This window comes from Rhinolophus sinicus, chromosome 17, assembly GCF_057876585.1.
Source record: "Rhinolophus sinicus isolate RSI-liver-muscle chromosome 17, RSI-T2T, whole genome shotgun sequence".
NCBI lineage: Eukaryota > Metazoa > Chordata > Mammalia > Chiroptera > Rhinolophidae > Rhinolophus > Rhinolophus sinicus.
Window position 1 is genome coordinate 159,442,527 of NC_142517.1, and position 10,515 is coordinate 159,453,041.

Genomic DNA, 10,515 nt, shown 5'->3' on the forward strand with positions numbered 1-10,515 from the left:
CTTGTATCTTGTGACCTTAGGAAACTCACTTATTTCTCGGAGTTTCTGCAGTTTTCTTCAGATCTTTCACGAGGACAATTGTATCTGTGAATGTGGGCAGTTTTTACTTTCTAATTTGTATGTCTTTTATTACTCTTTATTGCCTCCTTACATCAGCTAGGATGTCAAGTGTGATATTGAATAGGAGTGGTAAAAGCACACATCCTTCCCTTGTTCCCAATTTTAGGGGGGAGAATATTCAGTCTTTCAGCACTAAGTATGATGTTAGCCATAGGGTTTTTTTTGTAGATGTCCTTTAATAGAAGTTTCTTTGTCTTTCTAGTTTGCTGAGAGTTTTAATCATGAATAGATGTTAAATTTTGTCAAATTCTTTTTTTCCCATCAATTGGTACTGTCTTCAGGCTGTTGATAGGATAGATTACATTGATTGGTTTATTATTAAAGCCAGTCTTCCATTCCTAGGATACATCCCACTTGGTGATGGAGTACTATTATTTTTTTATTTATTGCTGAATTCAATTAGCTACTATTTATTTCACTAAGGATTTTGCATCTATGTTTATGAGGAATATGAGCCTGTAGTTTTCTTGTATTGTCTCTGTCAGGTTTTGGTACTATCAGGTAGTGCTGGTCTCATAATTGGGGAAGTATTCTTTCCTATTCTGTTTTCTGGAAGACATTGTGTAGAATTTGTGTTATTTTTTTCTTTAAATGTTAGCTGGAATTTACCAGTGAAACAATCTGGTCCTGGAAAAATAAATAAATAAAATAAATAAATAAATAAATAAATAAATAAATAATTTCCTTAAGAAAAAAAAAAAAATCTGGTCATGGAGATTGTTTTTTCAAAAAGTTTTTAACCATGTTGTTAATTTGTTTAATAGTTTTAGGTTAGTTTTGGTAGTTTAAGGTTTTTAGGGAATTGGTTCACTTTATCTAATTGTTTGAGTTTATGACCACTGAGGTGTTCATAGTATTCACTTATTATCCTATTAATGCATATTGAACCTATAGTAATGTCCTCTCTTTCATACCTGATATTGGGAATTTGTGTCTTTTATCTTTTTTCAGTCTTCAAAGATGTCCATCAATTTTATTGTTATTTTCAAAGAACATAATTCCATTATGGGCAAAGAACATATATTGTATAATTTCAATTCTTTTAAATTTGTTACAGTTTATGACCCATGGTATGGTCTATCTTGGTGAAAGTTCTATGTGCACTTGAAAAGAATACGTATTTTGTTGTTGGGTGGACTATTCTATTAATATCAATTCGATACAGTTGACTGATGGTGTTCTTCTATCAGCAATGGTGATTATTCAAACTAGCAATTCCATAATCTTGATTTTCTGTGTCCTACTTCAATCAATAACTAAGTGAGGAGTGTGAAGTCCCCAACTATAATTGTGGGTTCATGTATTTCTCTGTTCAGTTCTGTTAGTTTTGCTCATGTTTAAAGCTCTATTGTTAGGCGTACACACATTTAGAATTATCATGTCTTCTTGGTGAAATGATCATTGTATCATTATAGAATGTCCCTCTTTATACTAGGTTATTTTCTTTGCTCTGAAATCTACTTTGTCTATTGTTAATATAGCCAATCTGCTTTTTCCCCTTTTCAAAAAATGTGTTCATGGTATATCTTGTTCTATTCTTTACTTTAAATTTACCTATATCATCATATTTGAAGTTTCTTGGAGACAGCATATAGTTGGGGCATTTTTAAAAATTCATTCTGACAATCTCTTTTAACTGGTATATTAAGACAATTTAAATTTAATGCAGTTATTCATGTGTTGAGATTTAAGTCAATTATTTTAGCATTTGTTTTCTGTTTGTGAGTATACATTTCTGTTTTTCACCTTGAGATGGTGAAGGAAAAGTCTAGAGAATCCTACCTAGTTTTCTGAATTTTAGAATGGTGTGATAATAAATTTGTGTGGTTTTAAGCTGCTAATTTTGTGGTAATGTGTTATGCAGCAATAGAAAACTAATACGGGTCCCTTCCCACATTGAATCAGTGCTGGCCTATGTGACCAATAGAATATGGAGGAAGTGACAGAGTGTGACTTTGAAGACAATCTCACACAGGTATCATATCAGTCCTGTGAAGAGTCTGGTACAGAAAGGAACTAAACCCTTCCAACAGCTAGCATCATACTCTAATCATATGAGGGAGCCACCTTAGAAGTGTATCTTCCAGCCCAAAACAAGTCTTCAGGTGTCTGTAGCTCCTGCTGACATCTGATTGCAACCTCACAAGAGACCGTTGGCCAGAAACACTTAACCAAGCAACCCCTGAATTAATGACCACAGAAACAGTAAGAGATAATAAATGATTATTGTTCAAGCCACTAAATTTTGGGATACTTTTTACACAGCATTAATTAACTAATATATGGACCTATTGTATGCTAGGTACTATACTACATGTTAGAAATATAGCAATGAATAAAGCCAAGTGCCTGCCATCATGGAGTTTATATTCTACTTTATGGAAGGAGATAGAAACGATATAAATAGGTAAACATATACTTTGTCAGGTGGTAATAAGTGCTGAGAGAAAAATAGATCAGAGTAAGAAGGTTGAAAAGGGATGGTGAGGTTTCTATAAGATGGCCAGGGAACACCTCTTTGATAAGTAGAAATTTGAACAGTGACCTGAAGTGAGGGATCAAGCCACACAGGTATTTTGGGTAAGAACATTCTAGCAGAGAGAACTTTAAGTGTAAAAGACCACGAGGTGGGAGTGTCCTCAGTGAGTATGAGGAATTGCCAAAGATGTGAGTAGTTCTGTGTCTAGTTTTAATTGGTACACTTCTGGAATGTTTGGGATGAGAGTTGACAGATGAAATACAGGACTCCCTGTTAAATTTGAATTTCAGATAACCAATGGTTTTTTTAAACTATAAGTGTGTTCCAAATATTGCATGGAGAATATTTACTAAAAATTATTATGTGTTTATCTGAAATTCAAATTTAACTAGGCCTCCTGAATTTTTATTTGCTATGTCTGGCAACCCTATTTGGAGCAAAGAAAAATCTGAAGACAAGCAGCTAAAATGATTACAAGAATGGAAAACATGTCTTTTGGAGGATTGATGGAGGAAGAGTTCATATTCTGAAACAGAGAAGGTTAAGAGGATGCTCCCATCCCCATCCCCATCCCCAAATTAAGGTAACCCAGTAAAATAGAAAATTCACAGAACTGGGAGGGGGCGGTATAGAGCTGGCTACCTCCTGGACAGCTTCCTTCAGGTGTTTTGCGGGTACTGGAAACTAAAACCCACTGAGTAGATAATGTCTTTGGACAAGCATCCTCATAGGTAGAATAAAAGGATAGTGCCAGATAATATCTGCAATCCCTTTTGGCTCCAACACTCTGTGATTCAACAAAGGGTTAGAAATTGCACAGTAGCTTGTTTTTCCACAGAGAGTAGAGCAAGAAGTTGATGAGTCTTGCAATGAGAGGATTGATTAAATGTAAGGAAGAACTTCTTAACTGAAGGGCGATTAAACACTGGAATGGCTTTGCATGGGAGGCTGTAGAATCTTGCTCCCTCATGATCTTTTAAAACAGGCAGCAGCTGTTGTGGATAATGTAGACTCACAGAGTGCCATCTTGGAGGGGGAGGATCGAACCAAGTGGACTCTTGAGGGTCCAGATCCTGGGAGTGACTCCTTTTTGGTCTAGAGAAGTAGAGGGAGATGACCCTTTACTCCTCTTAAGAGTTGGTAACGATTCTTTAAGACCGGTGTAGCCCTAAAACAGGCTTTCAAAGTGTCTTCTTTCTACTTGAATCATAATTACCTAGAATGACTGTTTAAAAGTGCAGTTCCCCTGAGCCCTATCCCAGACCTATTGAATGTGGAAGAAAGGCCCAAAGCTATGAATTCTAACAAGTTCCCCAAGTGGTCTGTACGCATAGTACAGTTTGAGAACTCCAGTCATTGAGAAATGAGAGACTTTCTTTATCTGCCTAGGAATGGACCTTTAATGACCTGTGTAGTCTTACATGTGGTGGCTGAGGCCCCTGTTTAAGCTTATTTCCCAGAGGGAGATGCATGTGCTAAGAATGGAACTGGAGAATTAGATGCTGATGGATTTTGGTCATGATGTTCTAGGCCAAGTGGAGGAGAGAGGAAAGAAACTGGTTTACTGGATCTTAACTTTTGCCAAAACTCCCATTATAATTGAAAAAAAAACAAAAACAGAAAAACAAAAAAAACTATATTCTGAAACCATTTTTGTTCCTCTTTGTTTTCTCTTTTTGAAGTTTTCTACCAATGTTTTTTTAAAAAAGTTGAATGGTACCTTTATTAAGCCCCCCCAATTTTTTTCCTTTCCACAGTCGGAATAGATTGGGGACCCCAAGCTATGGGGTGGACAGCCATCCGTTCTCAAAGTTAACGGAAAGAACCAGAGGGGTTGGTGAAAATACAATAGAGGAAGAACACAGGGTCAGCTAGGAGGCAATTCAGTGCCATTTAATATTATAAAAGGAATCCAAAGGCACCCAGCACTCCCTAGTTCCACTTTGACGGTGTATTTCAAGAATTGTGAAAATTTTTGATGAGAAAGGACTAATACGTAGAACATTCCAGATATACCCTCCAAGGTCACTGGAGATTCGGCTGGAGCAGGTTCCTCCAGCCAACTGTGTAGGTTACACCTCAGCTCTGAGTCCCTTTTGGAATTCTCTTCAGCCTTCTGCCAAGCTCTGAGTTGCTTTTTCCTCTCTTCCTATAGGTATTTACACATATCTCTGTTTCAAGTTCAGGTCTTTTCAAATGACCTTCTCTGATCAATGACCCTATCATTACTAAGGTGTCCCATGCTTCAAACTCCTCTGACCTTCCCAGACTCTTTGGCCTCCTTTCCAGGTCGATGCAGGACAGTTCACTGGCTTCCCTGGACTTTGTTTGTCTCTTGTGCCTTTGACACAGAACCTGACCTTCCCTATGTGTGCCAGTTGTCTTGGGGACAGGGCACTCGCCTGCATTTTGCAGACTATGAGCTCTGAAACATGCCAGTGTTTGCTATGAGCATCTCGGCAAGCCATTTCAGCCCGAATTGGGTAAACCCCCCAGCTCAGCCCAGATCCATGAAACCTGCACCAGAGCGGGCTGCAGAGAGTCTGTGCCTGTGGTGATTCCAAACTGATTCTAAAAGTGTCTTCCAGTAAATTCATCCAAAATAAATTTTTCCCCTGGCAGAGCAGCTTGCTTTGATTTGCGTTATTTGACTACGAAAGCCGAGAGGCCAAGCATTTATGTAGAAATATTAGAAATCAGTAGCATAAATGAGATTGAGTTTTTGTGAAAAGTTAAAGATTTCTCATTTAAGGAGGGAGTTCACGAAAGACCCCATTAACCAAGCCTCACCAGTAATTAGTCTGATTTCTCAGGCAAGAGGCAGGCTAATTGTCTGCCATCCGTTCCAGAAGGCCTAGAGACACTTTAAAACTTACCACCCATTTAAAAATATCTTTCGAGAATTTCCTGCTGGGTCTAAAGTTTTCCCATTAACTAAATGTTCAAACTGAGATCGATATATGAAAATATGAACAAAATGGCTGATTATAAATTTATCTTTTCAAATGGCAAATCATGGGCCTATTTCTTATGACCTTCAGCTACAGAGAAGGGGAAAGGGGCTGATATTTACTAAGCCACACTGAAATACCGTATTTTGCTGTGTATAATACGCTCTAGTGTATAATGCGCACCCACAGTTTTTGCCCAAACTTTCAGGGAAAAAAGTTTTTCATTTTAATTTTTTAATTCAAATTTTCATTTGTTTACATTTAGGTACTTGCTTTTTGTATTATAAAGGAATTTTAGCATTTATTTTTTTTAACACATTATGGTACAAGAAATTTGCTGTAACAAATAACTACAAAACACAAGAACAGATATAATGTACAAGAAATTTTATGTATCAGTAACAAATTTATGATATTTATGCATCGTAGAAGACCAAGAACTCTTTGTCATTGCAAGTTCATTGTAAATTCAACAAAACTGATTATCATATTCCGGGGTATTATTTTGCATACAAATATCATTGATTTCTTGAGTTATGCTTTTAACTCATAAGCATAAATAAAATAATTCAAAACATTTATATAGATATGGAATTAGTACTACCCATATATAATGTGCACCCTTATTTTTCCCTCAGAAATTTGGGCAAAAAAGTGTGCATTGTACATGGCAACATACAGTACATATGACTATCCAAGTTTAATACAAGAGGCAACTGAAGCTCAAAGAAGACAAATAACGTTCCCAAAAATCACACAATGAGTTTGTGGCGGAGCTGGGAATGCATGGATTAAGGTGAAGATGGTTTTACAACCCAGTGTAGAGGTTAGGGGATAAACAACACTGAGTTAGGGGTGTTAAAGGCTGCCTGGCTATTGAGATCTGCAGGATGGTCTAGTGGAAACTGTGTGATCTCTCAGGGACAGAATCTGTTAACCAATTGTATATGATGAGGCCAATGTTAAAGCCAGTAGACGACCAGCTTGGGTCTAACGCTCACCTGAGAATTTGGACTTGTCTGACCCCTGGCCCACCTGGGCTATAGGCAGAGTAGCACATAGCGTATGGACTTATAACAGAGTCCTTGGGGGAAGAGGCTCCAGGCAAACTCCATGTGCATGAAGCCTGCAGTGACACTGGTGCCGGACACATCAGAAAAGCCCAGAGAGAGGTTTCTCTCCAAGTAGACAGCTTAAGACATTGGCACCTTTGGTGTAGCCAGCCTCCCCACCTCTCCAACCCCTGCAAATTCTTCCTGACACATTCAGGAGGTCCCTAGGCTGCAGCACAGCCATGCTAGACAGAAGCACTGACTTCTTGGTTGCTTCCTGCCCTCCTGACACCAGAGGGGGACGCTGTCAGCCCCAGGTTGCCCGCCTGCCTCTTCTGCTCCTGCTCCTCCATCCCAGGGCACAATGGCCTTTGCCACCTCCTCTCACACTGCATCTCCACATCTCCCAGAAGTCAATGCCGGGGTGGGGTGAATCTCCTTCATCCTTTTCTGTGTCCCCAAAGCTCCAGGCCTCCCATTTCTTAAAGAGTTTTCATGGATTGTGCTATTTTATCAATACCTCCTCCAGTCCCATGGGCTCCGAGGAACCCTGTAGAAATAGAGCCCAAGGGGCCTCTCCTCACGGCCCTTCAGAAACACCCAGACATGTCTGAGTCTGTCGCGGGGTATAGGGCAGGGCTGTGAGTTTTCAACTTTGGAGTGTCTGAGATGCCAATATTAAAATGCTGATTTTAAAGCCTAAACCTAGAGGCGCTGATTTGGTAGATCTGGTGTTTGGGACCTGGGTGTTGCATTTTCAGTAAGATGCTCAAGGATTCTGGCACAGAGGTCGACTGAGAAACACTGGTGTTTGAGCTGCAAACCGACCCTGCCCTAGCTATCTGTGTTCCTCTGTCTGCCTGGATACCAAGCTCCTGTTGGGCAGGAGTGATGGCTCATTCATTCATCTCCACACCTGAGGGTCTAGCCTAGCTCCTGGCAATCAGTGAGGCGTCAGGAAATGTCTGGGTGTGAATGAGTGGAGGTACTGGGGAGACTCTTCTTTACCAAGTTGAAGAACTGGCTGAAAACATGTCCTCTTCTTGGTACACTGTGTTGACTGTGGGCCACCCTGGTGCCCACATTTTGAGAGCAGAATTTAGACAGAGAGCAATGGGTAAAGAATTTTAAGAAGACAGAGAACCAGCTCCTGATAGGCAAACAATATCCAGGCAACAAGCAATTAGGGCCCAAATCAGATTCCACATGTGGTTCAGCTAAGTGTCTCTGTAAGTGTCTGTTTTGCAGGGTGAGGAGCACGCTGCAAGAAGAAGGGTGTTGTCTCTAGAGACACTCTGGTTTCTTCATGGCTTCCAGACTTCTTAGAGGGGATTTTTTACTTTTTAAAGTATTTCTTGAAGCTCAAAAAAGTTTGACCTAAATTGAGGACTGGTGATTTCTTAGGGTGAGATTAAGCTTCCATGGTAAAACGGTCCACTATGCACAGCCCCTTTGATCAAATAAAGGCTGTATGCATATGTGTCCTGTCCTTATTAAACAGGACAAAGGCCTGAGCAGACAGTGGCTTTGGTCCAGTAAACTCCTCAGAGCAAATGCTGTCTGGCTTCAGCAGCTCTCCTGACTTTCTCCCACCGAGGAGCCCTTCCTCTCCTGCAGAAGCCATGTCTCTAGCACTATATCCGCCAGACAGCTCTGCCCTCTGACTCACCAGAGCCATTATAACTCTGTATAACTGCATCTGGCAACATCACAGAGTTGGGGGAGAAGACACCATCTTTATGGTAATAATAGCTAGTGGTTGCTAAGTGAGCTCTTACTGCACGCAAACTTCATACACATCAAGCACTTTATGTGCACTGCCTCGCTTAAGCCTCATAACAACCTCTGGGGGTTATTCCGCCACAGAGAAGGAACCTGAGGCTCGGAAGGCAGAGGAGCTTGCCCCAGGTGCCACAGCTGGTAGGAGCAGAGCCAGAATTTAGTCCTAGATCCACTGGACTCCCAAACCACGCTTAATCTCTACGTTATGCTGCATTTCTAGTTCTTGGCTCAAAAAACAGAATTTAAAATCGGTCTGTGTTTTTGTTGATGGGTTAGTAATGACAGCAGGGCGTTGTTTTTTTTCTGAACTGGATTTGAGATGGGCTTGTGTCTTCCTTAATCCATTTTGATGCCTTTCCCCATGGAGGTCCAGTGTCCCCCAAAGCAGGTACCATCATGGAACATTTGCTTCAGAATCACGGGTAAGTTCAAAATACTTCCCAGCTCATGAGACTTAATAAACCTGAGTGGCTTCAAAGACATAGCACCTCATGTTGTCTTTGCCCTGCTTCAGAAGATTTATGTATTAAGTATGTATGAGAATCAGAATAACTGCAGTTATATTTTTGAACTTTTTGAGAACAATTTCAAACTTACAAAAAGTTGCAAAAATAAAAATATTAGGTTGGTGCAAAAGTAATTGCAGTTTAGAAGATTAAAAATAATTGCAAAAACTGCAATTACTTTTATACCAACCTAATAGTACAGGGAGTACCAATATTGTCATCATTTTACTTCACTTGCTTTATATTTGCATGTTTCTCCCTCCTCCATATATTTATATAACAGTCCAGAAAAATTACATTAGATAGATATGCGAAGATCTGACAATTAAGTTCACAAACTTGTTGCAGTGATATCAGTGGGATTATTCATTATGAATTTGTACCAACTGGACAAACAGTTAACCAAGTACACTATTTGGAAGTGCTGCAAAGGTTGCGTGAAAAAGTTAGACGACCTGAACTTTTCGCCAACAATTCATGACTCTTGCATCACAACAATGCACCAGCTCACACGGCACTGTCTGTGAGGGAATTTTTAGTCAGTAAACAAATCACTGTATTGGAACACCCTCCCTACTCACCTGATCTGACCCCCAATGACTTCTTTCTTTACCCAAAGATAAAGGAAATATTGAAAGGAGGACATTTTGATGACATTCAGGACATCAAGGATAATACGACGACAGCTCTGATGGCCATTCCAGAAAAAGAGTTCCAAAATTGCTCGTTGGGTGGACTAGGTGCTGGCATCAGGGCACAGCTTCCCCAGGGGTGTACTTCAAAGGTGACTGTAGTGATATTCAGCAATGAGGTATGTAGCACTTTTTCTAGGATGAGTTCTTGAAGTTAATTGTCAGACCTTGTAGATGTATATTATATATTGCATATTATGTATAATGTAATTGAGAGTAAGTCACGTACTTCATGACCATTTATATTTTATGGCCCTTCATGGCTCTTCATATTTCATTTGAGAGGAGGTTACTGGCTTCATGACCCCTAAATGTTTCCTCAGAATAGGAATATTCTATTAGATAACAATAATACTGAAAAAAGTACATTTGTCTAATCTACCCTCCATATATCAATTTTGTTAGTTGACGTATACATGTGCTCAGTAGCATTCCTCAGCCCCAAGTACAGGATCCAGTCTAGGGTCAGGTATTGCATTTTTCGGTCACATTTGTTTAGCCTCCTTTAATTTGTTTTTCATGACATTGATCCCTCATCCCCCTACACACCATTTTTTAAATTCATGAATTTGTGTTTCATCTTTATTGCAGGGACAATGCTAATCTTCTCTGTATCATTCTAATTTTAGCGTATCTGTTGCCAAAGCAAGTACCTCACACCATTTTATTTTAATAGTGTGTTCCTCATTGTGTGTTTGTCTGGTATTTCCTCATGGTCAGATTGAGGTTATGCTGTTTCAGCTGGAATACCACCCAGGTGATGTATGCGCTATCCTGGGTAGGTGTTGTACAATTTCTCCATTGTCTGCTGCTCTTTCGTTTTTTTCTCCTTTGCTACTAATAAGCAATATGTGGGGAGTCATCTTAAGACTATGCAGTTAATATCTGAAGAGCAACTATTGTAAGACCACATTTCTCATGCCAACCACTGTG

At 39.6% G+C, this 10,515-nt stretch overlaps 1 non-coding gene across 1 annotated transcript; it reads right to left on the reverse strand.

Moving 5' to 3' along the window:
* Window positions 1-10,127: 10,127 nt before the first annotated feature.
* On the reverse strand, window positions 10,128-10,231 carry LOC141568030 (U6 spliceosomal RNA). Its single transcript, XR_012491046.1, has one exon. It is a non-coding gene; the product is annotated as a U6 spliceosomal RNA (small nuclear RNA).
* Between the last annotated feature and the right edge of the window lie 284 nt (window positions 10,232-10,515).